The sequence below is a fragment of the Microcebus murinus genome, chromosome 4 (assembly GCF_040939455.1).
Source record: "Microcebus murinus isolate Inina chromosome 4, M.murinus_Inina_mat1.0, whole genome shotgun sequence".
NCBI classification, from domain to species: Eukaryota; Metazoa; Chordata; class Mammalia; order Primates; family Cheirogaleidae; genus Microcebus; species Microcebus murinus.
Genome location: NC_134107.1, coordinates 88,870,487 through 88,897,907, shown reverse-complemented (window position 1 = coordinate 88,897,907; position 27,421 = coordinate 88,870,487).

Sequence of the window (27,421 nt, the reverse complement as noted above, 5' to 3'; positions counted from 1 at the left end):
GTGGAGGCCATCATTTTCCTAGACTGCCCTAAGGCAATTTGGGAGTAAAGTACTTAAAGGATGGTCAAGCAGAGAACAAATCACAATCCAAGAGCTGCTACAGTGGAGTTAGAAATAGAAGCAAACTGACTACCATGCTGTTGTGGCTTGACATTTGGATCTGGCCTCTAAAAACGTACTTCCAGCCGGGCGCGTTGGCTCACGCCTGTAATCCTAGCACTCTGGTAAGCTGAGACCGGTGGATCATTAGAGCTTAGGAGTTGGAGACCAGTCTGAGCAAGAGCAAGACCCCATCTCTACTAAAAAAATAGAAATAAATTAGCTGGACAACTAAAAAATATATTTAAAAAAATTAGCCAGGCATGGTGTATGCCTGTAGTCCCAGCTACTCAGGAGGCTGGGGCAGGAGGATCACTCGAGCCCAGGAGGTTGAGGTTACTGTGAGCTAGGCTGATGCCACAGCACTCTAGCCTGGGCAACAATGCAAGACTCTGTCTCAAAAAAAAAATACAAATAAAAATAAATTAAAAACCTACTTGCCTTAAAATTTTAAACATATCCCTTGATTGTTTAGAGGATTTTTCAACAAACACTTAGTCTATGTGAATCTCTGTTTAGGGGAGAGATATCTGTAGATAGGGGAGATTGTCAAACTCAGCTCTACTTCTACCCCACACAAAAACATTTCTATTTCAGAAATGTTAAAATGTAACCCAAAAAAGTACATTTTAACTTGTGTTACTTTATGAGTGAGGTTGACATAAGTTCAAAAGATTAAAAGCTATTTTTAGATTTTTTTTCCCCACCTCCAATCTTAACCAAGTAAATGGACCTGAAATTGCCTTTCTATTGTATATAACTAGAAAATAAGACAAAAAGCTGCTTTCTAATACTGAACAACAGACAATCAGTTGAGGAATACAAACAATGAAAGAAGGTGAAAAATTAAGGTGATCGCTGAGTTTCTGCTTGGTGATATCTGAACCATGGTACAGAGTAGGGGGTCCCATAACAGTATATTGAATTAAGTAAACAAAGACCAGAGTTTAGGGAGGCTAACATAGCTGGAATTTGCAGGGTAGAGTATCGGAGCAGATGTATTTCTGTAGAGAAAAAATCATTGGAAATCTGTGTAGGGTTTCCCCTGAATCTACTGCTAAAAACTAAGGGGAAAAAGTGTACAGTCAAACTCAAAAAGTTGGGCAAAGATCTACCAGAGAATCATTATCTGAATAATTTCCACAACTCACAATGGGAAAAGAAACATTATAATTTTGTCCAGTCTGGTGAAATAAAATTTTGTTTTTGTTGCTGTTGCTTTTTATCACACAGGAATTCAATAAAGATCCCTAGAAGGATGACAAAGTAAAGTCTAACAACCTGCCAAAATGAAGCTTTAACACAATGCTCAAGGAAAGTTATGGAGGCAAAATGATGCATGAGAAAACCCCAAGCCCTCATCTGCCCATAGAAACATTAAAAAAAATAATAATAAACCCTAAAAACTGAATAACATAACCTTATTGGAGCTCTTAAAAACAGTCGAAGTTCTACAAGAACTAAATGAACACCCAGTTGAGAAAAAACTACTTTTAAACCAGGAAGACATTTTGTAGCATTTTTACTTGCCTTTGTCCTATCCGCTCTCTGGTACACTGTGGTCTTAGTCTGGAGATAGTGGCATTCCAGTTCCCAATTCCCTCTCTCAAACCAAAGGGAGTAAAGCAGTGTTTATTTGCAACATTTTAATTTATCTGGGTGGTGTTTGAAGGAGTGGTCTATAGCTCACCTAACTTAAATCTCAGGCAGGAGAAGCGGCAGGCATTTTTCTTGACAACAGCAGGGAGAATTAAATTATATAAAAAATAACAAAATGGAACATTCAGAGATTAGAAAGATATATCTAATATGAAAAAATTCACAGATGGGATCAACAGCACTTTAAATACTGCAGAATAAAAGACTGACGAACTTGAATACATTGCAATAGAAGCTATTCAATAAAAACCATTCTCACTGTGGTTAGGTGATATCTCATTGTGCTTTTGATTTACATTTCTCTGATGATAGGTAATGTTGAGGATTTTTTCCTATATGCTTATTGGCTATTAGTCTATCTCCTTTTGAAACGCTTCTGTTGATGTCCTTTGTCCACTTTTTAATGGGGTTGTTTGATTTTTTTCTTGCTGATTTGCTTGAGTTCTTAGTATATTCTGTTTATTAGCCCTTTATCAGACATGTAGCATATCGAATATTTTCTCCCATTCTGTAGGTTGTCTGTTTGCTCTGTTTATTGTTTCCTTGGCTGTGCAAAAGCTTTTTAATTTAATCAAGTCCCATTTATTTATTTTTGTTGTTGCTGTGATTGCCCTTGGGGTCTTCTTCATAAATTCTTTGTCTAGACTGATATCTAGAAGACTTTTTCTAAGATTTCCTTCTAGAATTTTTATGGTTTCATGTCTTAGATTTAAATTTGTTATCCCCTTTGAATTAATTTTTGTGAGTGGTGAGAAATATGGATCCTGTTTCCATCTTCTACCTGTGGTTATCCAATTTTCCCAGCACCATTTACTGAACAGGGATTCTTTTTCCCAGTGTATATTGCTGACTACTTTGTCAAAGATTAGATGGCTATATGTGAAATGTTTTATATCTGGGTTCTCAGTTCTGTTCCATTGGTCTATGTCTCTATTTCTGTGCCAGTACCATGCTTTTTTGGGGACTGTAAACTAGTGCAACCTCTATGGAACATAATATGGAGATTCTTCAAAGAACTCCAAGTAGACCTACCATTTGATCTAGCAGTCCCACTACTGGCTATTTACCCACAGGGGAAAAAAAGTCATTTTATCAAAGACACTTGCACCAGAATGTTTATTGCAGCACAATTCACAACTGCAAAGATGTGGAATCAACACAAGTGCCCATCAATTTATGAGTGGATTAATAAAATATGGTATATGTACACCAAGGAGTACTATGCAGCCATTAGAAAAAAAGAATTAATTACTTTTTCAACAATCCAGATGGAACTGGTGACCATCTTCCTAAGTGAAGTATTGCAAAAATGAATAAACAAACACCACATGTACTCACTATTTAATTAGAACTAACCGATCAGCACTCATATGCACAGATGGAAGTAAAACTCAATGGAATCATGCAGGTGGGTGAGTGATGAGTGAAATGATACCTAACAAGTACAATGTACACTATCTGGGTGATGGGCACACTTATAACTTTGAATCAAGCAGTACAAAAGCAATCCATGTAACCAAAACATTTGTACCTCCATAATATTCTGAAATTTTGTTAAAAATTGGGGCAATCAGAAAGAAGGAAGGAAGGAAGGAAGGAAGGAAGGAAGGAAGGAAGGAAGGAAGGAAGGAAGGAAGGAAGGAAGGAAGGAGAGAGAGAGAAAGAAAAAAGGAAAGAAAGAAAAAAGGAAAGAAAGAAAGAAAGAAAGAAAGAAAGAAAGAAAGAAAGAAAGAAAGAAAGAAAGAAAGAAAGAAAGAAAGAAAGAAAGAAAGAAAGAAAGAAAGAAAGAAAGAAAGATTAGTCAAATTGAAGCAGAGAGAAAAAAAGGCTGAATAAAAACTAACAAGGCCTCAGTGGCCTGGCGGACAACATCAAGTAGTCTAATATATTCACTGGAGTCCCAGAAGGTAAAATGCTAAAAAATTTAACAAAAGAATGGACAAAAATGTTCAAAAATCAATGAAGACTATAAAGTCACAGAGCCAAACTGTTTAATAAACCTCTACAGGATAAACATAAGAAACCCACATCAAAGCATATCATAATCAAGTCATTGAAAACCAAAGGTAAGTAGATAATTTTTAAAACATCTAGAGGAAAAAAGAAATATTAAATGTAGGAGAACAATGATAAAGAAAACACCTCACTATCTTCTCATTAGAAATAATGCAAGCCAGAAGACAATGGAACAAGATAACATTCTGAAATGGGAAAAAACTATCAATCTCAAATTCTACATCCAGTGGAAAAAAATATACTTCAAAATGAGAGTATTGTATTATAAGCCAAAGAACAAAATATTCATGAGTCCACACTAACGGAAATAAAAAATTGATTAAATAAATAAGAAAGAAAAGGAAAGTCTTCCTTACAAAAGAATTTAAAATAATAAGTATAGGTTGTCTTCACTGTAAAAAAAAAACAAAAACAAATAAATAAATAAAATAATAAGTATAAAAGAAATAGAAATATTACCATTATAAAACCACAATCATAATTGTTGGAAGACCCACAGATGAATGCTAAAACTAGTGGGTTTAGAGAAACAGGATATTTGCATAGAGCAAAGAGATTGCCTCCAAAATATTTATTAATTTGAAAGGGGAAAATAGTAACTTTACACTGTAAACAACTGGCAGACATCACCTTGACCCAGAGATAAAGATTAACCTCACCAGCAATGAGACATATTGACATCATGCACCCCATGACATGATGTATTTGTAAGGCCACATTGCCTCGGTAATACTGTCGCCAAAAATGTATAACCACAATCAAATCATCAGAAAATATCAGGTAAACTCAAATTGGAGAATATTTTACAAAATACCTGACCAATAATGTTCAAAAATGCAGAGGTCATAAAAAACAAAGAAAGGCTGAAGAAAATGTTATAGTTTGGAAAAGACAGTGAAGACATCACAACTCAATGCAATATTGGATATGAGATTGGATCTTGAAACAGAAAAAGGATGTTAGTTAATAACTGAGGAAATCTGAATAAAGTCTGTAGTTCAATCAATGGCATTATACCAATATTAATTTCTCAGTTTTAATAATTATACTATGGTTATGTAAGATGTCAACATTAGTAGAAGCTGCATAAAGGATATATAGTTCACTGTATAATTTTTGCAACTTTCTGTAAGCCTAAAACTTTTAAAAAATAAAATGCTAAAAGCAAAGCACAAGCAGGCTTTGGAAGCATACCACGTGAGTTGAATTCTAGCTCTGCTTCTTACAATTTTGTGCCATTATGAAATTTACCTAATCTTTCTGAGCCTCTGTTGCCTTAAAATAGAATATAGATAGCAAGAACATTAACCTCAGATATTCGTGTAGAGGAATAAATGAAATAATACTTGTAAAACACATATACAGTATTCAAACCTTAGCTATTATTAAATACTATTATTTTTGTCCCACTGAAATTTTAAATTTTAATGCAGTGTTTTCATCTGTGGTTTCTGAGTTTGCTTTACTTAGACAGACACTCCCCACTCCAAAGCTATAAAAAGTTTGCCTATTTTTTCCCCTGAGACTTGTATAGTTCATTTTTATGCTTAAATCTTTGGTCCATGTGGAATTTATTTAAATATGAGAAGTGAGTTTAAAGCTCATTTTTTTCTCTTTCTTGCTTTTTTTTTTTCTTCTTTTTCTTTTTAAAGATGGCCAGACATTGGCTGTAACATCGCTTATTAAATAATCTTATAAAATAATCTCTTTTTCATGGACCAATTTTCATGTTCCAAAGCACACCAGGAGACAGAAGTTTTTCAGCTACTTCTCCCTGACCCCTACACCTACACCAATGGGTTTAGGCAAAATGGCTTATGTTGAACAGTGTTGAAAAGGAAGTGTGAGCATAGCATAGAACCCTATGAGCGGGTGTCATAAATGTCAATTGATCCATAAATACGTAGTTTCTCCAGTAAATATCAAACTATTCCTTCTGAGGATACCAGTGAATTTCCAATCACAGCATCTGACAACTCTTCTCACCCTTTACCATAACGCTTGCCAATCTTTTTGTGAAAACCTTCTCCTTTGGCTTCTAAATCTAAGACAGGAATTAGATGTTTGTTTCTGTTATCCAGAGGTGTTGATGAGAACTAAAATACACTCACCTTGTTCTACTACTTTTCTGACTGTTCCTTTCTCCCTCTCTTACTGTCTCCTCTGAATTCTTTTTCTTAACTCAGATCCAAAGTGAGTGCTCTTCAAAGTTTGTATTTATTACTCTTCTTATTTCACCTGCTCTCCCTGAGCATCCTATCCACTTACATCATCAATTACTACTTATGGGCTTCTCATTCCACATTTATCCCTCCAAACCAAATCTCCTGACTCAAGGCAGCTTCCTAAGATGCAGAGACTAAGACCAGGATTCTTGTTCAAGTGATTTATTAGTAGCTAGCTTTCATGAGAAAGGAAGTAGAAAATCTAGATAGGAGAAAATCCTAAGCAAGGATGTGTTTTCTCTTGGAGGCTAGTGGTAACAGCTTGAGTCAAGACAACTAGCCTCTTATACCACAATGTCAGTTAGTCATTGGTTGCTGGCTCTTCCTGGAGAGGGGTTGGAGATGTATTTCCTGGATGAGATGGCTTTTGTTCAGCAGAGGACAATTCTCTGGAAGAAGGGTAGTTGTGAGCCTTTAGCAACCAGAATTTACAGTATTTATGGGATTGATGTACCTGGAAAGGGGATCTAGGCAGGGCAACGTATCCAAGCCAACACTTGTACTGCTCAGATCCACTTGCTTCTCATGTTAAGTTCATGCTATCTAGGCACAGCTTCTCCAATTCATGCTATCTAGGCACAGCTTCTTCTTCTAGTTGGCCATGAATTCTAGAAAACTTCTAAAAGAAGAAATAGTGGCAGGAACTACTGCCACCACTACTATAGTTGGTCCTGAGAACTGACGGTCACCATTTCCCTCTTCCTCTACCCATATTAGATTCCACTCCACCAGTATTTCTGCTGGTCTAGATGGCTTGCCTGGTGGAATGATCCAGAGCCTCTTCCCTGAGGGTTCTTAGCCCCCCGGAGACCTGGTCTTTATCAAACATAGTTGCTACACTTTTCATTAACAGGTAAAAGATATGGAATACTTATACCAGTGGAATACTTAAGTACCAGTGGAATACTTAAGTCCTATACATTTTTCTTCTATACTACCATATGTAGCAGCAGTCTAACCTCTTCATGATAATAATATTCAACTACTCTAGTTCAGTGGTCTTCTAACACAAAGATCCCAAGGTGACTAAGTGGTAGCCGTGGCTTTAAATTTTGTGGGACTCTCACTGTGTCCCCTCGGGGATATGCACCCCCTCTGGAACCCAGGACTTCTAAGCACACAAACTTGAAGTCAAAATGATGAGAAACACAAAATTCCCAAATGGGTCACTGGGAATGATGGTGAGTGGAATCACTCCTACTTTTAGTCCTTGATTCTTAGATACATGTACTGTGGACACACTATCAATAAATGGCCTAATATTTAAGATTTAAACCACATTGAAAAGCATAATATCCCATCCTCAAAAAGTGTCAACACAAGATGATGTTTCAGCTGTGCCTTTTAAAAGGCTTTCTAGATAATGTGCCAAGTGGAAGGACCAAAATATTCCCTGGCCATGTGCACACTGCTGCACTGCCTTTGCTGTGAAATAGTCCCTTGATCCTAGGCAATGGTATGTGGCATAGAACACCAGTAAATCCGACATTTTGTGAGATATCAGATAGTTGTGCTTGGCTCAGGCACTACAGGCAGGAAGGCAAATCTATATCCAGAATGTGTGTCCGTCTCAATCAGGATGAAATATTTTTCCTTTTAAAGCAGAATGGCTAAGATTAATCAAAGTTGATTCCAAATGACCAGATGATATCATCTCCAAGGTATGGCACTGTATCATTGGTCTCTGTTGCTGACAGGTCAGATACTCAACAGAAGCACTAGTTGGATCAGTCTTGGTGAGAAGGAGCCCATGCTGTCAGGTCCTCTTTCTCTAGAACTTTATCTACTTCATTTCATGAACCTATTATGCAAATATATGGAGGGCCAGGAACAGAGTCTGGTTGACATCTCCATATTGTCTATTTGGCTGTTTTGTGGTCTTCTGCAGGAGTGATTTGGTTCTTTGGAGCATAAAGGAATACGTTTAGGACTTAAATGTTCCGCTGTTAATGGAAAGTATAGCAACTATGATCTGACAAAGACCAGGTCTCCAGGGAGCTCAGAACCCTCAGGGACTGCCTCCTTCTGAGGGGCATTAACATACAATACAAACATCCTCATGCTTTTTATTCTATACATCACTCTACATTTATCTTCCCCAGACCTGCTTGTCTCTAATCTTCCTCTGCTGCTTTTCCCATGACCCCAGTCAACCAACCAAGCCATTCCCCACTGCCAGTGAGCTTATGTGTAGCCTTATCTTGGGCCGCATCTCTCTCTACACAAAGTGGATGTCAAGTACACTGCCCAAAGCTCTATAAATCAGGAGTTTCTGGCCGGGCGCTGTGGCTCACGCCTGTAATCCTAGCTCTTGGGAGGCCGAGGCGGGCGGATTGCTCAAGGTCAGGAGTTCAAAACCAGCCTGAGCAAGAGCGAGACCCCGTCTCTACTATAAATAGAAAGAAATTAATTGACCAACTGATATATATATAAAAAAAAAAAAAACTAGCCGGGCATGGTGGCGCATGCCTGTAGTCCCAGCTACTCGGGAGGCTGAGGCAGAAGGATCACTCGAGCCCAGGAGTTTGAGGTTGCTGTGAGCTAGGCTGACGCCACGGCACTCACTCTAGCCTGGACAACAAAAGTGAGACTCTGTCTCAAAAAAAAAAAAAAAAAAAAAAAAAAAAAAAAAAAAATCAGGAGTTTCCCTTACCACTGCTTCTTGTGGTTACCCCTGAGGAGAACAACCCAGCAGCAACCATTTTCAGATTGGATCACTATATGTAGGCTTACTTCTCCATTCTTTACTCAATATGGTTCATTCTACTGCTTAATAATTCCTTGGAACTATGCTCCTTCTTATCCATTGACATTTCCTTAGTTCAAGCCCTTATATCGCTCATCTGGGCTATTGAATAAACTTCTAACATCATCCATTTCTTGATTATCTTTCTCCTCTAATTTTAACTTTAAAGATAAAAACACAAATGTGTGTTAGTTACCTTTGTGTTAGTTTGTTTTGTGTTGCTATAATGAAATACCTGAAACTGAGTAATTTATAATGAGCAGAAATGTATTGACTCACAGTTCTGGATGCTGGGAAGTTCAATATCAAGGTGTTAGCATCTTGCAAAGGTCTTCTTATTGCATCACCCCTTGGCAGAAGGTGAGAGGGTGAGAGAGAGACAAAGGAGGAGCCACACTCACTCTTTTATAACAGCACCAATACCACTCATAAGGGTGAAGCCCTCACAGCCTAATCACCTCTTAAAGGTATCACTTCTTGATAATGTTACAATGGCAATTAAATATCACCATGAGTTTTGGAGGGAACAAACATTAATTAAAATCATTTAATAATTCTCTGTGGTGTATGGAATAAAATCTAGACTTGTTAGCACAACATATGAGGTCCTTTGTGTGCTATATAACTTCCTCTTTCCTATTTCAATTTTTCCCATTATTCTTATCCACATGATGTCACAACTGCAACCCGACAGCTTGCTCTCACTTCATCGGGCCATGTACTTTAATACATTTATCCTTTGGCATGTGTCTGGAATGTCCTTTCTTTCCTACCTCTTTGGAAAACATCTACTGTAATTTCAAGACACAATTATATGCTCTGTTGAAACCTTCACTCTCTACCTGTACATCCTCTAGTGTAACGTAGCTCTTTGCCTATGCATGCCTCTTGTGTTCTATGGCACATGATTTTACATATCTACCCCCTGACTACACTGTGAGCTCCTGGAGGCTTAGAACTCCATCTTATGTATAACTCTACACCTAACAAGCTCTGGCCTGCAGTGAAACTAGTCAGTTGGATGGTTATACTGTCCTCTAGGGAAGTAAAGCCTGGAATCCTCAGGAAACCATCAGAATCTGTTATAATTTCCCTTTGGAAATTTCCCTTTGGAAACTATAATAGATTCTGAAGCCTCTAATCAGGAATTCAAGCTCCAGTGCCTTCAGGGATCACAATATGGCATAAATGGGCCATAGGTAATGATCAGAGAGTGATAAGGACAGGAACAGACTTATGGGAGTGTCTTCCCTGACTAATACTGATCTCAAAACTCTTTAAAAGAAACAAAAGTACACTGTCCCAAACAATCAAAACACAACTACAGCCCCTCATGTGTCTTGAGGTCCTCAAATGTGAAAGCCCTGGTCTACAATCTGCTAGGATTAGTTTACCATGTACGGTTGTATGCAAGTGTGTGAGTTCACATGCTCTGAAAAATTTTCATTCAATCCCAGGATGAGGCTTCCAGTCAGTTTGGATGACCTGAAGTCATATGGCTCACACACCACTTAGTTCACATATGAGAAACAGAGAGCCAAAGGATAGCGTACTCACTTTACCTGGAGTGGGTGTTAGTTCTAAGCTATACGAGATCTTCAGTTTCATGAGATTTAACACATTTATAAGATTGTTTTTAGGGCAGGGAGGAACAAATACGAGATTGGATTCAAGGAACATGTATTTGAATCCTGGAACCTGATTCTTAAAAGATATTTGGGAGAAGCTGCATAGCTTTTCTGAGACTCAATTCTCATATCTATAAAATGGGAATGTTAATATTTACTTCACAATGTTGCTGAGAAAATTAAATGAAAGCTGCAACTGCAAAAACAGCACAGTATTTGGCACATGGTAGGGAGTAGGTAAATCTTATTTAAGTCTGGATACGAGACTTGTTCATTTATATCCAAAAGATGGAAAAGAGCCCATGACATTTGTTTCTTTTGCAAAAAAGGTCAGGAAATAGGATGGTTTTTGCAAAATTCTTTGAGTTCCTTTACGAATGTTTGAGAGTGAATATTAAGCATGATCCTAGGGAAAGTATTACAGAATCCATCTCTAGGGGACAGTGTTAAAACCTAAAGCCTTCTCTGCTTCTGGCCATACTCCAGGATGTCTTTATTTCCCTGGCCATTATCAGAGAAATCAGGACATTCAATCTCATTTCTGACATCCAATATTGATTGATGAGCTTGAATGGATAACTGGCATCTCACTGGCAGAAACTGCCATTTCCCCCTCAGCCTTCTCCTCTGAAAGTCAGCACAACCCTCCTTGAATCCAGAGCTGAATCACTTCCAAAGTAATTTGCTTAGCAAAAGTAGGCTGTTTTCATACACTGTGCTCAGCTTCAGTTAACCTTTCTAACCTTCAAATATTAAAACTTACCCCAAAGAAAATGATTCTGGGAGCCTAATCAGGATGCCTGCTCTCTGTTCCAAGATAGGCTCATTCTCCCGAGCACACATTTGTTCCGAAAACATTGACCCCAAGAGTAATTGGCTTCCAATGATACTTTCATTTCTTATTCCTCTTTTATCAAGATAAAAAAAAAATGGATTCCAAAAGCGAGTTCAAAAGAGCAGTCCTAACATTTTCAACGAGAAAGTAAATTTTTAATAAAAGCATTTAAATCTTCACTGCAATGGGACTGTTTAAAAAAAATCACTGCGAGAAGGTGAAAAGAGGACATAGGTTTTTGTGGTTCATAAAAAAGTTAGCGTTTGTGTTTATTTCTATGAGTTCAAAACAAAACAGTGAGGTTTAGCTATAAAGGAAGGAAGTCTGGAAAGGCATGTGAAAGAACTCCCTGGGGAAAACAAATAATTGAAAAAGTTCTTCTCCTTCTCTAGAAGGTTTGTAAAAGCTAGCAACATTTATTCACACACTTATTAAACATGTACTATATGCTGGTCATTCTGATCAGTGAAATGGGGAATGCAGATGACACAAAAGATGAGAACCTTCGTTTCAATAAACTTGTAATCGAGTTTAGAATAGAAAACCTAGGGTGCATGAAATTAAAAAGAAATTAAGCAACTGAGAACAAATTTGGTATTAACTAAAAGTATAAATGGGAGACCAGTGAGAAAAGAGTATTCCGTGGACTAGATTAGCTGAGGGAAGATTTATTGAGCCTGTCCTCGCAGTCAAGGATTTTAGTAGGTGGATGGGAGGAGGTAGAGTTGCACATGGGAAGAACAACATGTGCAAATATCCAGACAATATACTGGTGAGCAGATCAGTATGTCAGTAGCAGAGGACATATTGGGGTGGCAGCCAGTGGGTCCTGACACAGAAGTGTCAAATCAGGAAGAGCTATACAAACCTAGCTGAAGAATCTAATCAAAGAAAAACTCAGGATTAATGTTTTGCTTATTGAGTAGAGGAATGAATAAGAACATGGAGTTTTTAAATAACAGACAGAATTTCAGCAAGAGATGTCTGGGTTTATATGTATATTAGAAGTGGAAGAGGGGCAGACTGGAGCCAGAGAGAGGAGGAAGAAGGCTGTTGGTATAATTCAAGTATAAACTGGGGAGTGACAGTATCAAGAAGACGAAAGAGAAAATTTGGAAGAATTTTTTTTTCTTTAGAGAAAAATAACCAAACTTGCATAGAGCAGTTAGAAAGAAAAATGGAAAGGAAAGAACCAAGGGCTTTTGAATTTCCAATTATTTCTAAGGGTTTTGAGCTTGGATGGGGAAGAATGGCAGTGACAGTAATGAAAATCAGATCATTTGGAAAAAGACTTAAAAGAGGAGAGGAGGAAAGTGGACAGATTCAAGAGGGATATTTAACAGATTAAATAGACCTCAATAATAAATTAGATATTGGGGTGGTGAGCGAGAGGAAGATGTCAAGCATAACTTTTAGCTTTCCGGCTTGAGGCACTGGATGAATGGATTATTAGAAGAGGACCAAGATTGATAGGTAAATTCAGTTCAATTTTGACATGGTGTATTAGAAACATCCAAGTGGAAATGTTGACTCCGTAGTTGGAAATGAAGCCTAACTTGTAGATGAGGGGTCAGGGCAGCACAGTGATTCTCAATAATGGGTGATTTTGCCGCCCAGAGGATATTTGACAATGTTTGAAGACATTTTGGTAGTCTCAACAGGGGGAGAGAGGAGGTTACTGCTCCACCTACTAGTAGGCAGAGGCCTGGAATATCGCTAAACATCCTACAACGCACAGGACAGTCCCCTGACAACAAAGAATCATCCAGCCCCAGGTGCTGTGGCTGAGAAACTCTGGGGCAGGTGACTTCTATTTGGGAGACATCAGAGACATGGAAATTAATGCTGAGAGCATAATGAGGCTACAGCATCAGAAAAAAAGATAAGTTTGAGTCTTCAGAAATGTGAAATGGCCAGATGGAGGAGAAAGAAAACCAGAGAAATAAAAGGAAAACCAGTAGGTGGGAATCACAGCAACCATGTTAAGAAGGCTTTCGGAATAAGGGGCATTGAGGTAGCTAATGAGCTTAGCAAAAGCAGTTTCTGTGGCATGAAAAAAAGGAGATGAAGTAATGGGTCAGAGTTTCTCAATCTTAGCACTTGGGGCTGGAAAGCTAAATTTAAGTGAATAAAAAAAAAAATAATATAGAGATCCATAGGCCGGGCGCAGTGGCTCATGCCTGTAATCCTCGCACTCTGGGAGGCCGAGGCAGGAGGATCGTTTGAGCTCAGGAGTTTGAGACCAACCTGAGCAAGAGCGAGACCCCATCTCTACTAAAAAATTAGAAAGATGTCGCGCCCGCCTCGCCAGCAAGGAAAACGCGGCAACCGGAGTTCTTCTGACAGCTCTTTAATGGGGATTGCTTAACTGGTTACATGCGGAAGACGCCGAGGCGTTCTCGGCGGCTGCTTATAAAGGCAGTAAGTACACTGGGCATTGTCTGATTGGATAAGGCACTTGGAAGGGAGGAGACAAACTCTGCACATGCGCTGAGCACTTGTTTGTCAGACTAACAGCAGGGTTTGACCAGGAAGCGGGCACCATCTTGGAATGGCGTTGCCACCGTGCCCCACATCTCCCCCTATTTTATTAATTAAATGAGAACTGAGCAACCGTTTAGCAAGGATGCAGAGCCTCACTTACCCAACAACAACCACCTTACCTCGTGCAATGAGCAAAACTCTGAGATGTGCAAAGGCTGGTTGTGGGACTGAGGACATGCCTTCTCTGGTGCAATGGGAGAGATCCCTCAGAGTGCAAAGGCCATGTCTGCCAAATGCCTGGGGGTAGGAGCGGGTGCAACCCAAATCTAGGCTAACCCTTAAGCATGGTCAACCACACCTGTGTAGATTGTCCCAGTTCAAGCGCAGCAAATGCCTGTGCCAATACCACATGGTCCCTCCGTCTCTGGGCCTGTAGCCTACAGATGCACCACAGTCTGCCAACAGCCGCAACGATCAGCAAAACAGCCACGGCTGCAAGACTGGACCATTCCTTCAGATGATGGGTGGCTTGTTGAATCCATGCTGTCAGTCCTGTGGCAACCTCAGATCCACACGAGTGGAGTTCACGTGCACGATGGCCAGTCTCAGGTCTCTGAGTGAGGAATCAAACTGTGCAGACCAGTTGCCTGTTAGATGCCTAGACAGCTGTTTAGAAAGATTAGCGGCAAAGGTAAAGTTCTCATAGAGCACAGAAGTGACACAGAGGCCGGTCATTCTCCACTCACAACCCAGCTGCGCAAGCTGCCAAAGAGTGTCCACCTGGTCCTGTACTAAATCCACTCGCTGATTCAGAAGCATAATCCCACCCTTCACATGGGCATTCAGAGTGGCTTGAGTGTCGAGGGCTGCGGCTACTCCAGCAGATAGATTGTTGAGAGCCTGAGCAGTATGCACAGTAGTACTCAGGGCTACCGCCGAAGCGGCGGCCGCTGCAGCAGCAGCAGCGACTGCGGTCACAATCGCAGCTGTGATCCCGAAATCTCTGCGAGATCTAAACAGAGTCATAGCGCTAGGAGCTTCAACAGGAACAGGAATGTATCAGTAGTCAAGCAGGCATCTCCTCTGTCTTCTGTCCTGTCCTTTCCTTTGTCATTTTTATTTTTGGTACCTTTACATTTCTTTCTCTCCCTTTTCTCCCTTTTCTTCTTTCTCTCCCTTTTCTCCTTTCTCTCCCTTTTCTCCTTTCTCTCCCTTTTCTCCTTTCTCTCCCTTTTCTCCCTTTTCTCCTTTCTCTCCCTTTTCTCCTTTCTCTCCCTTTTCTCCTTTCTCTCCCTTTTCTTCTTTCTCTCCCTTTTCTCCCTTTTCTCCTTTCTCTCCCTTTTCTCCCTTTTCTCCTTTCTCTCCCTTTTCTCCCTTTTCTCCTTTCTCTCCCTTTTCTCCCTTTTCTCCTTTCTCTCCCTTTTCTCCCTTTTCTCCTTTCTCTCCCTTTTCTCCTGGCGCTCTGGCTCTGGCTCTGGCTCTGGCTTTCGCGCCTGCCTTGGTCTTCTTTCTTGTCTGACTCTGAAGTACTGTCTTGATGGTCAAAGAGCACCTTTTGCCCTGCCTGTAACGAAAGCAGGGAACTCACGGGCTCTCAATAACAGTCTACCTTGGTCAGCAAAGGTCCGAATTCGATTCCGTCCCACGCGTCAGTTCTGAACTCTCCTCTATCGAGGTCGTCTCCGCTGGTGCCTCAAAGTTGTTTCCGTTCCCAGGTTTCGGCACCACTTGTCGGCTCCCGGGTTTCGGCACCACTTGCCTTAAAGTTATTTCGGTTCCCGGGTTTCGGCACCACTTGTCGCGCCCGCCTCGCCAGCAAGGAAGACGCGGCAACTGGAGTTCTTCTGACAGCGCTTTAATGGGGATTGCTTAACTGGTTACATGCGGAGACGCCGAGGCGTTCTTGGCGGCTGCTTATAAAGGCAGTAAGTACACTGGGCATTGTCTGATTGGATAAGGCACTTGGAAGGGAGGAGACAAACTCTGCACATGCGCTGAGCACTTGTTTGTCAGACTAACAGCAGGGTTTGACCAGGAAGCGGGCGCCATCTTGGAATGGCGTTGCCACCGCGCCCCACAGAAAGAAATTAGCTGAACAACTAAAAATATATAGATAAAATTAGCTGGACATAGTGGCGCATGCCTGTAGTCTCAGCTACTCGGGAGGCTGAGGCAGAAGGATTGCTTGAGCCAAAGAGTTTGAGGTTGCTGTGAGCTAGGCTGATGCCACAGCACTCTAGCCCGGGCAACAGAATGAGACTCTGTCTCAAAAAAAAAAAAAAAAAAAATTGCAAAGATGTGGAAATAACCAAAGTGCCCATCAATACATGAGTGGATTAATAAAATGTGGTATATGTATGCCATGGAGTACTATTCAGGTATAAGAAACAACGGTGATACAGCACCTCTTGTATTTTCCTGGATAGAGCTGGAACCCATTCTACTAGGTGAAGTATACCAAGAATGGAAAAATAAGCACCACATACACTTACCAGCAAATTAGTTTCACTGATCAACACCTAAGTGGACATATAGGAATAACATTTATCAGGCATCAGGCAGGTGGGAGGGGGGAAAAGGGGATGGGTATATACATACATAAGGAGCGTGATGCGTACAGTCTGGGGGATGGACACGCTTGAAGCTCTGCCCCAAGGGAGGAGGAGGCAAGGGCAATATACGTAACCTTAACATTTGTACCCCACAATATGCTGAAATAAAAAATTTTTAAAAAAAGAGTTGTCCTCCAGGCATGGGTCTAGGTGACTTGGATAATAATGGTATCATAACAGAAACACGAAAACAAGGAGATAAAGTAATGGGGCAGAAGGTAGAAATTTGAGTCTTATACTCAATTTTACCTGAATGCTTTTTGAGCTGAATGCTCAAAAAGCATTCAGGTAAAGATACACTATGTACAGTTGCCCAGCTCCCCCAAGGCTGGGTTGGATGATCCTCCTAGATGCCCCTAGAGTCTGCTGTCCTTTCACAATATCCGCATTGCAACTTCCCGTTTTCCTGTCCATCTCCCTCCTCAAACCATAAGCACCATGAGACAGGTAGCTATCTGTCATTATATCCCCATTGTCCAGCACATTGCCTGGAAAATATTAATTAGTGGCCATTCATCAAACGTTGATTTAGTCAATAACTTAAAGATGTCACATTGAAATCACAGAATCTAAAAGTCAGTGAAGATGACAAGCTATTTATAGTTTCAGACTCTTTGAGTGACAATCATGACAAGCAACAGGCCACACACTTGATTCTGGAAAGCAATTGCCATCTGAAACCTGTGTAAGAATCCCGTATCAGTCAGCTTTATTGGTTGCAACAGAAACCAACTCTGGCTGACATAAGCAGAAAACATATCAAATATACTGAAAGAGTACTGGATAGTTCATAATTGTCAGGAAATCTAGGCTTGGGAAACGCTTAAGAACAAGAGAAACTAGTGCATTAACCTGGACCACAGCCCAAATTTTCATACCATAAAACCAGACCACTGAGGACACCGTCACCAGACAGCCCAACTGCCACCACCACCACCACAGGCACTGGTTAGTAGATACCGCCATTGCACTGCTATTATTGTTGCCTCTGGAAACTTATGTTACTGTTTCTCATGCTCCCAGCCTCTTTATACTACTAGTTCCTGGTTCAAGATTCAAGGCAGATGCATCTGCCCGGTAAAGCCTGAGTTATGTGCCTGTGCCTAACTGCAAGGAAGGCTGAGAAGCTGAAGAGCAGAATTTCAAAAGAGCATTTTGCAGAATTTCAAAAGAGCAGAATAAACATCGTGCATTTTGAGCTTCTGTAAAGGGAAACAGGCTAATACATTCCCAAGCAAAAGAAGATGCTGGGCTATCAAAGTGAGTGATAAGTATCCATTACATAGTGAATGACACATCAACCCATAGATTCCACAGTTGCTGCCAGTTGCTGGCCCCAGTTCCCCCTTGGAACTGAGCTGAATACAACAGACAGTCTTTTGTTGCAAACATGCAGGACACTCAACGTTGCCCTGTGGGGTGCTATACCTGAGCAGGCTTACTCTTGAATGATGCACAGACACTAGATCACCCTGAAATGACAGGCAAATGTCACCCTTTAATAGAAATCACTGACCCTGAGATTTATGTCTTTTTGCCTCAAAAATGGTGCTGTCATCATTTTAGCTTTTTGGTAGTTGATTCTGGCCCCTCAGTTGAAACAGTGCCAGTTGCTTCAGTAATTGCCTCGGAGTCCGTGTCAAGCATGTGCAGTGACCCTCATGAAGACGTTCTGCCTCTCTGGCATCCATCTGACATGATCCTGCCCAATGTCAGCCTAGCCTTCGTCTCTGCCAATTCTCAGGCAATACGATTGCAACCAGTCTCCTGCCTGCACACTCCTCTAAGCACGCCTGTTTATTTCATTTAGGATAAGGGTGGATTTCTATCACATAGACATATATCCCTTTACTTCTCCCAATCGATCATTAAGAAATCTACATGAAGAGAACAGTGTACATTTTGCAAATCCCAGCATGCACATAAAATGAGCCTATGACAGCTCACCTTTATTTTTTTTCCCCTGCAACTTCGCCATTCCTCAGTTAATCCACTTGAAAAATGAGGCATATGATAAAATCTCTGAGAGAATGCAGAGCTTCATCAAAAGCACAGTCATTACCTCTATTATTCAGAAAGTGCTAACATGTTTTGCATTTATAAATCCCAGGTACAAAAGGCCAGATTAAGAAACAACCATGGTAATAATTATTCTGTTTACAAAATAATTTTTTGCTGTATTAAAAAAATGATAGGTTTTCCCCCACATTTTTAACTTAAGCTTGTAATGCCTTTAGAAGATTTTTAAGAAACATTCATAGCTTTCACATCCTAAAAATACATCTGATAAAATGATCTATACATCTATTAAAGACAGTGTATGCGATATTTCCATATGCATTTTTAGGAGTTTAAACCTCAAGAGCTGGATATGCCAGACATTAAGAACCACATCCATTTGCTTCCTTAAAAATTTTTTTTCTTGTAAAACATATACCTTTGTCTTTAATTCGCCTAAATAGTATTACATAACAGACCTAACTCTCTTTACCATTTTTTTACTCACTGTCTCAGTTTTAAGGTTTTTCTATGTGGCTGTGTGTGCTTCTTGCTCCTAACTACTGCAGAATAGTCCATAGAAAGCATTCGCCACACAGGTGCTTTAACTCCTCACTAACACAAATGTTGAATCTTCTCAGCCATGTCCCCTTGTAGACTTGCACAAAGACTTTTCTGGAGTATTATCTTGAGAATAGGATTGCTGAGGGGCAGGGGCAGACTGGACTTCACTAAGGACTGCCAGATGGTGTCACACAGTACCAGTGGCAGTTCACAATCCTACCAGTCACGAATGAGGGTCCTGCTTCCCTACATCTTTGCAAATACTTGATGTTATCCAATTTACTCCCAGATTTAGAAACAATAAAGTGGTTCTTTTAATTTTCACATCTCTGTTTACGAGTGAGTTGAAGACATCACATCGAGTTTACAAACATTTGGGTTTCTTTGTTTTTTGGCCCATTCACTGTTGTGATTCCTGTCTTTTCCTACTGGTATAGAGATTGCCTGTGTATTTTAGATATTAATTGCTTTTTAAATCTAGACATCACAAACATCTCTTCCCAGCCTGTTTTTTCTCAGTTAACTCTGTCTATGGTGCATGTCCTTGAACAGAAATCTTTAGTGTTGATGTAATCAAATAAATTAATTTTTGCCTAATAGTATGTAGATCCCCAATTTAATTTCTTAGCAAGTAAAAGATATGCAGTTTTCTATTAGGTTGGTGCATCCCAGCCTAATTACTTCCTTCACAACTAAAGGTGTTCTAACACCCAGTTGGTCATTCCTCAGAACTAAGATGGGAGTGGGGGATAAGGAAGGCAAATTGAATTTGGCCTCAAATCATGAATCTTCTATTTACTACTCACATGAACCGGGACAGGTTGCTTATACCCTCTGAGCCTTAGTTTTCCCCATCTAGAAAGTATAGGGAAAGAATATGTGAAAATTCTGGGCCTGTAGTACTTGGTCCATAACTATTTATTCTTTCCTTCCCTCTTACCTACCGTCCATAAATATCACCTGGGTCAATCATTTCCAGGGCAATCAGAACTCAGTAAGTTTTTTGTTTGTGGATTAGTTTTGTTTGGTTTAGTGCAATCCTGAACCCTTCTAAACAGTTGCCTGCAAGTTTTTGTAAAGAAGCCTCCGTGTGCTTAACATTACTGGAATTAGATTAAACACACATCAACTTCTCTGGTCATTTGTTTATGTATTGCAGAGACATTTGTTTAGTCTTTACTATGTACATGTGCCTGAGCTATAAAGATAAATCAGAAGAGAGGAAGAAATAATGAGGCAAAAACAACACATTAGATTCTAATAGAAGTTATGCTCAACTCAGCCTGGGGAGAGGTGGACCATTCATAATAGCTGATTGGCTTCTTCCTGTTTTCAACATAAACGCAGAGAGTACTTAATGCGAATGAGTCTTGGGGAGAGGGAAGGATGGAGAAATGTTATTTGTCCTCAGGGAAAATAAGTCTCATTCCTAAAACTGGACTACCAACAGTAACTTTCAAGCTCAGGAATCAGAGGATGATATGAAAGTCCAGCTGAGTGAAGCCAGGAGTCCCAGTCCCTTGGCCATCAGAGGGCTCCCAGGGCATTCCACTGCCATCAACACCAAAGACCCAAGGTTGCCATGAGCCTGTACCCAGAGAAAGGTCTGGGCAACAGCTTCACACCAATCAAGGCAAGAGCGTGGAGAAAGAGGAAGAAAGAGAGTGTGGGGATATAAAGTCAACTCTGCAGCTCAGACACTCTCCAAGGGCACGAGTGGTGCTCATGCTGGGAGAAGCAAGAAGCCTGAAGGGTGTTGTCAATGACAAGCTGCCACTTCTGGCTCTTTGACTTGGTTTTACCTCAGTGACTCTCAACCATTTTTTCCACCTTCACAACACAACGAAAGATGTTCCCATACACGATATATTCTCATACGCATACTTTCCAGGTAAATATAACTATTAATTCACACCTTTCCGTCCCACTCAAGGAAGCTCATCAGAAGACAAGTAAATGAGAATGACATTCGAAAAATGATCCCAAATGTTGGTTCTTTAACGTTAGTAGAGAAAAATTGCTTATGATTCATCTTCAAATGAGCAAGACACCAGAGTATAACAACTAGTTATGAAATTACTAGTTGAAAACAGTTGGCCTAGTTTGTGCTCACAGAGCCTACCGCTGTCAGCCGTCTCCAGTTTGCCCTTTGACTCGTCTGTAACCATAGCGGCCATTTGTTGATCCCATAGCATGAGCCAAACATTTCCATAAAACATTGCCTGACCTCACAAAAACTCTGAAAGATAAGTACTGTTATCCCTATTTTACAGATCAGAAACCTGAGGCTCAGAAAGGCTATTTGCCTTAGGTGACACAGTAAGTGGTAAAGCAAAGATTTATTATTAGGACCGTCATGTTCCAGAATCAAGAAATCCAGCCTTCTCTCTTTGTAGCTGAATCATCTTTCATCTTCCAGAGTAAAAGCGAGATAAATGAGGTGTCCCAGTCAAGGCCAGCCCCCACCCACAGGCGCTGGGCACCTGCTGATTGAGGAGACGCCCCATTCTCAACCCAAGAAACTCATAAGTTCCCAACATTCATTTCCAGAAAATCCCTGATAAACTGAAACTATGTTGCCTTGAAAGGTAATACACGATCATATCGGCACAGAATCAGTTCATCATTTAAGACCATTTCCTTGGAAGGCTCAAAAAAAAATGAAGAAATTTTAAAAGAAAGAAGAAAGGGAGAGGGGGAGAGTACGCACTTCACTGAGGACTTGGAGCACAGACCAGGACCATAGAAATGGGCAAGGAATAAGGAGGCTGAAGGAGGGAAAGAGAGGTTAACTACCACGTACAGAGCACTTACCACGTTACAGATGCACCCAGCTAGGACACTCTGCAGTGTCTTTTCTAATCTTCACAAAGGTCATCATTTCCATTTTCCTAAAAGAGTATTTGAGAGATTGAGGATGTTTTTCTGCTCATACTCCCGGAAAATAGCAAAGCAGGAACTCGAACCCAGGCTATAGCTCACCTTATTCACTGTTTGATAAGGACTGACCCTTCTTCAGTGCCCTTCCCTAGGCACGAGGCTAATGAGCTCTCCGGGCCCCAGAGTTCAACAAAAGCATTTTGTTTCCTCTTGGAACACAACACAAAGTCCTTGTCATTTTAAAGGAAAAAAAAAGTCTCTAAGTATTCTTGTGATAAGCAGCAGAGATTAATTAGAAAAGTGAATACTTGCAAGAAACTAATTGGCATTCCCCTGACAAAATGTAACGTATTAAGGTTTTGGCCAGTGTTACCTCTCATCCTGGTACGAAGCATTAATGTGATTGCAGCGGCCACGCTGCTGCTGAGTCTGGAGTCTGCAGGCCAAGAGGGACACGATTTGGTTTCTCCTCACCCATGTCTCAGGAGACCATTTGGTAAAAAGTTGAAGAGCAGGATGTGCCTGTGATTCTCCAAAGCATGAAAGCCTTGAGTGACCAGCATGAAGTGTGGCCTTTTTGTCCTCCCCTCTCCTAAGCCCTCCCCTGTGTCTGGTTCCTGCAACTCCAGTGAGAGATGTAAAAAAGACCTCCATGGGGATCTGGACCAGGACAGGAGGGCAGGATGCTCAGGACCCCCAGAGCATCAGGTTAGACAGAGTCTCCAGAAGGCTGACTGATCATAGCATGATAAGCTCATCGCTGCCCACACTCTGCCACCTCCTCCCCAGGACTGTGAGCCTCGTGTGTGCCAGGGCCTCCCATGTGTGCTCTTGAACCTGCACCCAAGCTGCTCAATCTGAATCTCCAGTGGTGTGGCCTGGAGATCTACATTTTTCCATTAGTACTTAACATTTGTACAGCTTTATGGAGTCCGTGTGAAATTCTGATGCATGCATACAATGTGTAATGACCAAATCAGGGTATTTTAGGCTATCTGTCATTTCTCTGTGTGGGAAACATTTCAGACCATCTCTGTATTTCAAAGGTTTCTCAATGATTCTTAGGAAGCAAAGACAGTTTGAGAACCACTGGACTAAGGACTGGGAGTGGTCATAGATAGGACAGTGGTGGCCTCAAACGAGAAAATTCTCTTACAAACTAATACAGCGGATTCTAATTATTCAGGTTAGTTATGTTCTAGAAAGACATCGTGAACACTGAATTAGAAAACACTGAGCTTCTAGAGAAAATACAAGGTTAGGTTCCTGTGAGCCTCTGCTCACAATATTTTCATCTACCAATAAATAAATAACCTTGTTTTATGTGTGTTTCCGTTTGAAGGCACCTTATTTAATATATTAATATATAGTTGATTCATTAACATTGAGCTCAAAGCCAACAGCACTATGTTCATAACTGAACAAAGCTTCTCTAACATGTATATTTTCTCTGTGAGGAACATTGCAGTCTTCTTACATATGGGAACACTACATAGCACTAGAGCGCTATGCTCAGGGCCTATTTTAAACAGCAAAATCACCAATGAAAAATACAAAAATGCCAAAAAAAAAAAGTAGAAAAAAGGAAACGTGTTTATAGTATGAAAGCTAAAACAAGAAGACAGAACAATACCTTGTTCCACCTCAACCGGGAACATGAATGTTGGGTGACTCAAATCTTTCACAGCCCTGCATATGTTCATGAATGACTACAGAAACGCCATGAGTATTGATTTGGAGGTTATAAATACATTTTATACAGTAAGCAAATTTGCAAGCACAGAATCCACTAATAATGAGAACCAATTTTATATATATATGACTTAACAAAATGCTTTCCGCAAGCATTATCTCATTATCTTATTGGATCCCACAATAACTCTGGAACATAAATAGAACATATGCTATTTTGATTCCCACCATTTAAACAAGAGACTGGGAGCCTGGAGAGCTGGCAGACAAACCCAGGACTTTTAACTGCAAGGCCCTTGCTTTTTCCACTACATGGTAAGAGAAAGACAACTCTGCTGAAGCTGAGTCAGATGCCCGCACTGTCCAGCCAAGTGAAGAAGTCCCAGAGAAATGGGGTGCAGTGGGAAGCTGCCATAGCACTACCACACCTGCACTGCTGGAAATCAGGGAGAGCCAGTGCAGGCCCAGCCCCAGGCACAGAGTGAGGCTGAGTTACTATTTGCACAAGCCTTGCCAGCACGCTGCTCCGGTGCAGTGGGCTTTGCTTTGAAGTATTTCAGTCAGAAGGCAAGCATTGACTGAAGCTCACTGGTTGCACTTTATTAGACAATGAGTCAGAGGGGAAAGAAGAAGCAGTTCCTGATCTAAAGGAGATTAAAGACAAGTGGGGAAAGCACAATATAAAACAGGCAATCAGTAGAGTTTGACCTAAGGGAAGAGATAGATGGAGAGGGCAGAATTTGAGATGTCTATTTGAAATAGACATAAAGACTTGTCATGTGAAATAGAAGGAAGATTATTTCATGTATTTAAGACAATTTGGGCAAAAGTTCTAAGGCCCCCATAGTCATAAAGATTTTCTAGCTATGAGTTCTACAGAAATTGGTTGAACCTTTCTCAAGTTTACTAATCTATAAAACTGGGCTTCAGCTCAACTCAGGTAGACATACTTTATTTAGAATGCTGCAGTGCTAAGACCTGAAATTCAAAAGCTTCAAATATGTATTTGATATAGTTTACACACTCCAGGAACAAATGCAGTTTGGGAGAGAAGGCACCTAACAAATAGATCATTTCAATACAAGCTGACAAATATTAGGATGTGGATGGGCACACCCAGGGAGCAAGATCTTGGAGCAAGAAAGGGAGCAGAGAAACTCTCTGGAGGAGCTGGCTCCAGATTCTGAAAGGACACTAGGACACCAGACAGACAGCAGAAGAAGAGAGCAAGTCATGCCCAGAGAAGAGCAAGAGAGAAAGCTCAGCAGTGTGAGATATTGCAGTAGGTTCTGAGCACTGGGCTTACTTTGGGATTGCTCAGTCATACGGTGAGGAGAGTGAAGAGGAAAGAGCTGGCAAGGTGGGAAACAGCAAGATCCTATCAGCACAAGAACCCACTGAAATATTTTAAGCAAGAGAGTGATATGAACAGATTTGTTCTTCCTGGAAGATTCCTCTGGCAGCAATAAGGAGAAAAAAATTGGAGTGGACAAGACTGCAAGCAGAGAGACCAATGTCTCGTTGTAATGCTCCAGATAGACGCTTCGTGGGTCTTTTGTGGGGAGCCAATGAAATAATGTGCATGAAACCAGATTGTAAACTGTAAAGTAAACAAATATAAAACAGTATTTTTCTTATAAAAGCAGCAAATGTTGAAAGACAAAATAACTTGGAAAGATAGCAACACAAGAATGCACGTTTCCTAAAAGGAAGAGTGTGCTAGAAAACAATGAGATCCTACATGCAACCTAAGATCCTTCAGCTGGAAAGCTTGGAAGGCAGCAGAAGTTTTGACATTTGATCTGAAAAGTCAGTGATGGATGCTTCTGGAGGTTGAGGAGGAGTGCCACGGTACAGATGATGAGCAGTTCTGCGCGCCTGAGAGTAAAGAAAAGGTTGTAAGCCAGCAAACAGAGTTCTAAGAATCCAGATATGACTTGCTACATTTCTACCAGGATGAGAATTGCAAAGTTATTTAAAGTCCTGAATTCTAATAATGATGTCCCTCACAATGACAAAAAAAGCAAGGGTCTTAAGAAAAATTAGAGAATCTAAGAACTGGAAGGGACTCTTCAGAGACAGTATAACAGGGTAAAGAGAAAGAAGTACAAGATGTGGAGCCTAGCTGTCTGTCTAGAATTGAATTTTAGCTCTACCACGTCTAGCTGCATGGTAATTATGTAACCTCTCTGTGCCCCAAAATCCTCATCTGCAAAATAGGGATAATAATAATATCTACTGTTCAAGGTCGTTGTGAGGATTAAATAAGTTAATTAATGTGAAGTGCTTAAATTAGTGCCCATTAAGTTTTCAGTAAATGTTAGAATTTACTGATTCTGCCTCCCACTTTAGAAATAACACTGAGGTCTAAAGAAGTTGATTTATGCAACATTTTAGAATTTTTTGTCCCACACCCTACAATTTTTTTATAGCCTTCCGCATATTAATAGCGGAATCATGGTGACTTCCATGTCTGGGAGGCCTAAGCATGAGCAGCATTAGCTTCTGTGCTGGAATTGAAAAGGATCCAAGAAAACGAAGAACTTCTTCTAATTGATAAGACCAGAGCTCAGGGAACCAAAGAGTCAAAGGTTGACCTAATCTGGGCTTGCAAAGCAGGGCCTAATAGTTTGCAGACTCCATAAAGCACTTTCAGAAAACAGGGGCTGGAGAGTGGGCATTGCCCACCATCTAAATGTTCACCAGTAAATAGCAGAGTTGGAGAAGGCAGAGTAGCAGATGGCGAGGTGTGGAGAGTTACCTTAGGACAGGTAAACAAGAAACCACCTATTAGCTCTGCCATGCTCTGGATTCTAAGCTGGAGCACTGGCTTAGTTCAAGTGTGTCCTCTTTTTTCCCTATCCTCTCCCCAGCGCTGTTCTTGGCAACGCATTTTATCTTCTAGCAGATGGCTGCAGCTGCGATGGCGGCATCTGTTGCTGCTCTTTCACCTTCCAGCTTTGGCAGGAGCAGTTGGCAAGACGAACTCGCAAGGTCTGTCAGCAACCAGTAGTATCACTGTCTGTCTAACTTGCAAAAGAAAAAAAAAAACTTCTCAAGGCAGAGGAAGTGCTGGTGCTACCGGCTGCAATCCCTGGGGCCTGCTTGATTCAAGATTGGGCTTCAGACTGGCTCTTCTCATGGGATCAGAAGCTGGGATGGAGGAGCTTGGATGTACTCATTTCACCCATCACCCAACTTCAGGATTAAACACTCTTCTGATTGGCAGATGGACCAGGCCCAGCTGCAAAGAGCGATAGGTCTTACAGGTGGAAACTAGGTTGAAAACCCAGAGGAACAATTTAAAGGAACAAAGTTGACCTGCTAATCCCCTCCTTCCTCAGCCTCACTCCATAGGATGATTCCCAGCCTGGCCTGAAACAGCCCTTACCAGGCTTAGAGGTCTGTCCAGAGCCCCATCTGCATCAGCGAGTGGAGTCTGTGTGAGCCCCGGCCAGCCACCAGGTGTCAAAGGCTGCGGTATTCTCTCCGACTCTGCTGTGTGTGCCCAATCTTGGGGAAAGATGGTTGCTGTGATTTTCTGTTTTGCACTTGCATCCCATATAGAAACAAGATCAAACCCCAGCCTATTTGTCCTGGGCTCTAGGCTGCTGTTTAGCACTTGTCAGATCCCTCTCTGCAGCCTGTCATCCAAACCACAGAGATCAACCAGAATGAAGTTGTATCCATCCCCTTGGTACATCATCCCTACATGGAGGCTTTTACTGCCTTGCCATCAAATGTCAGAAATACTGGTTATTGACTCAGGCTTGAATTGAGGCTGAGCTTATTACGCCCTCTGAGAATTTGTGATTTGAATGGAAGGCCTTCCCTACCACTTTACCACCTCCCCTGAATTACTACGGGAGGGATCTGTGAGCCTTTGAATTACTCTCCCATCCTTCTCTGGAGATTGTAAGAGGCTCAATAATCACAGGTTGGAAGACTAAAGCCGAACAAGAGGCCAGTATATTTTTCCCGAT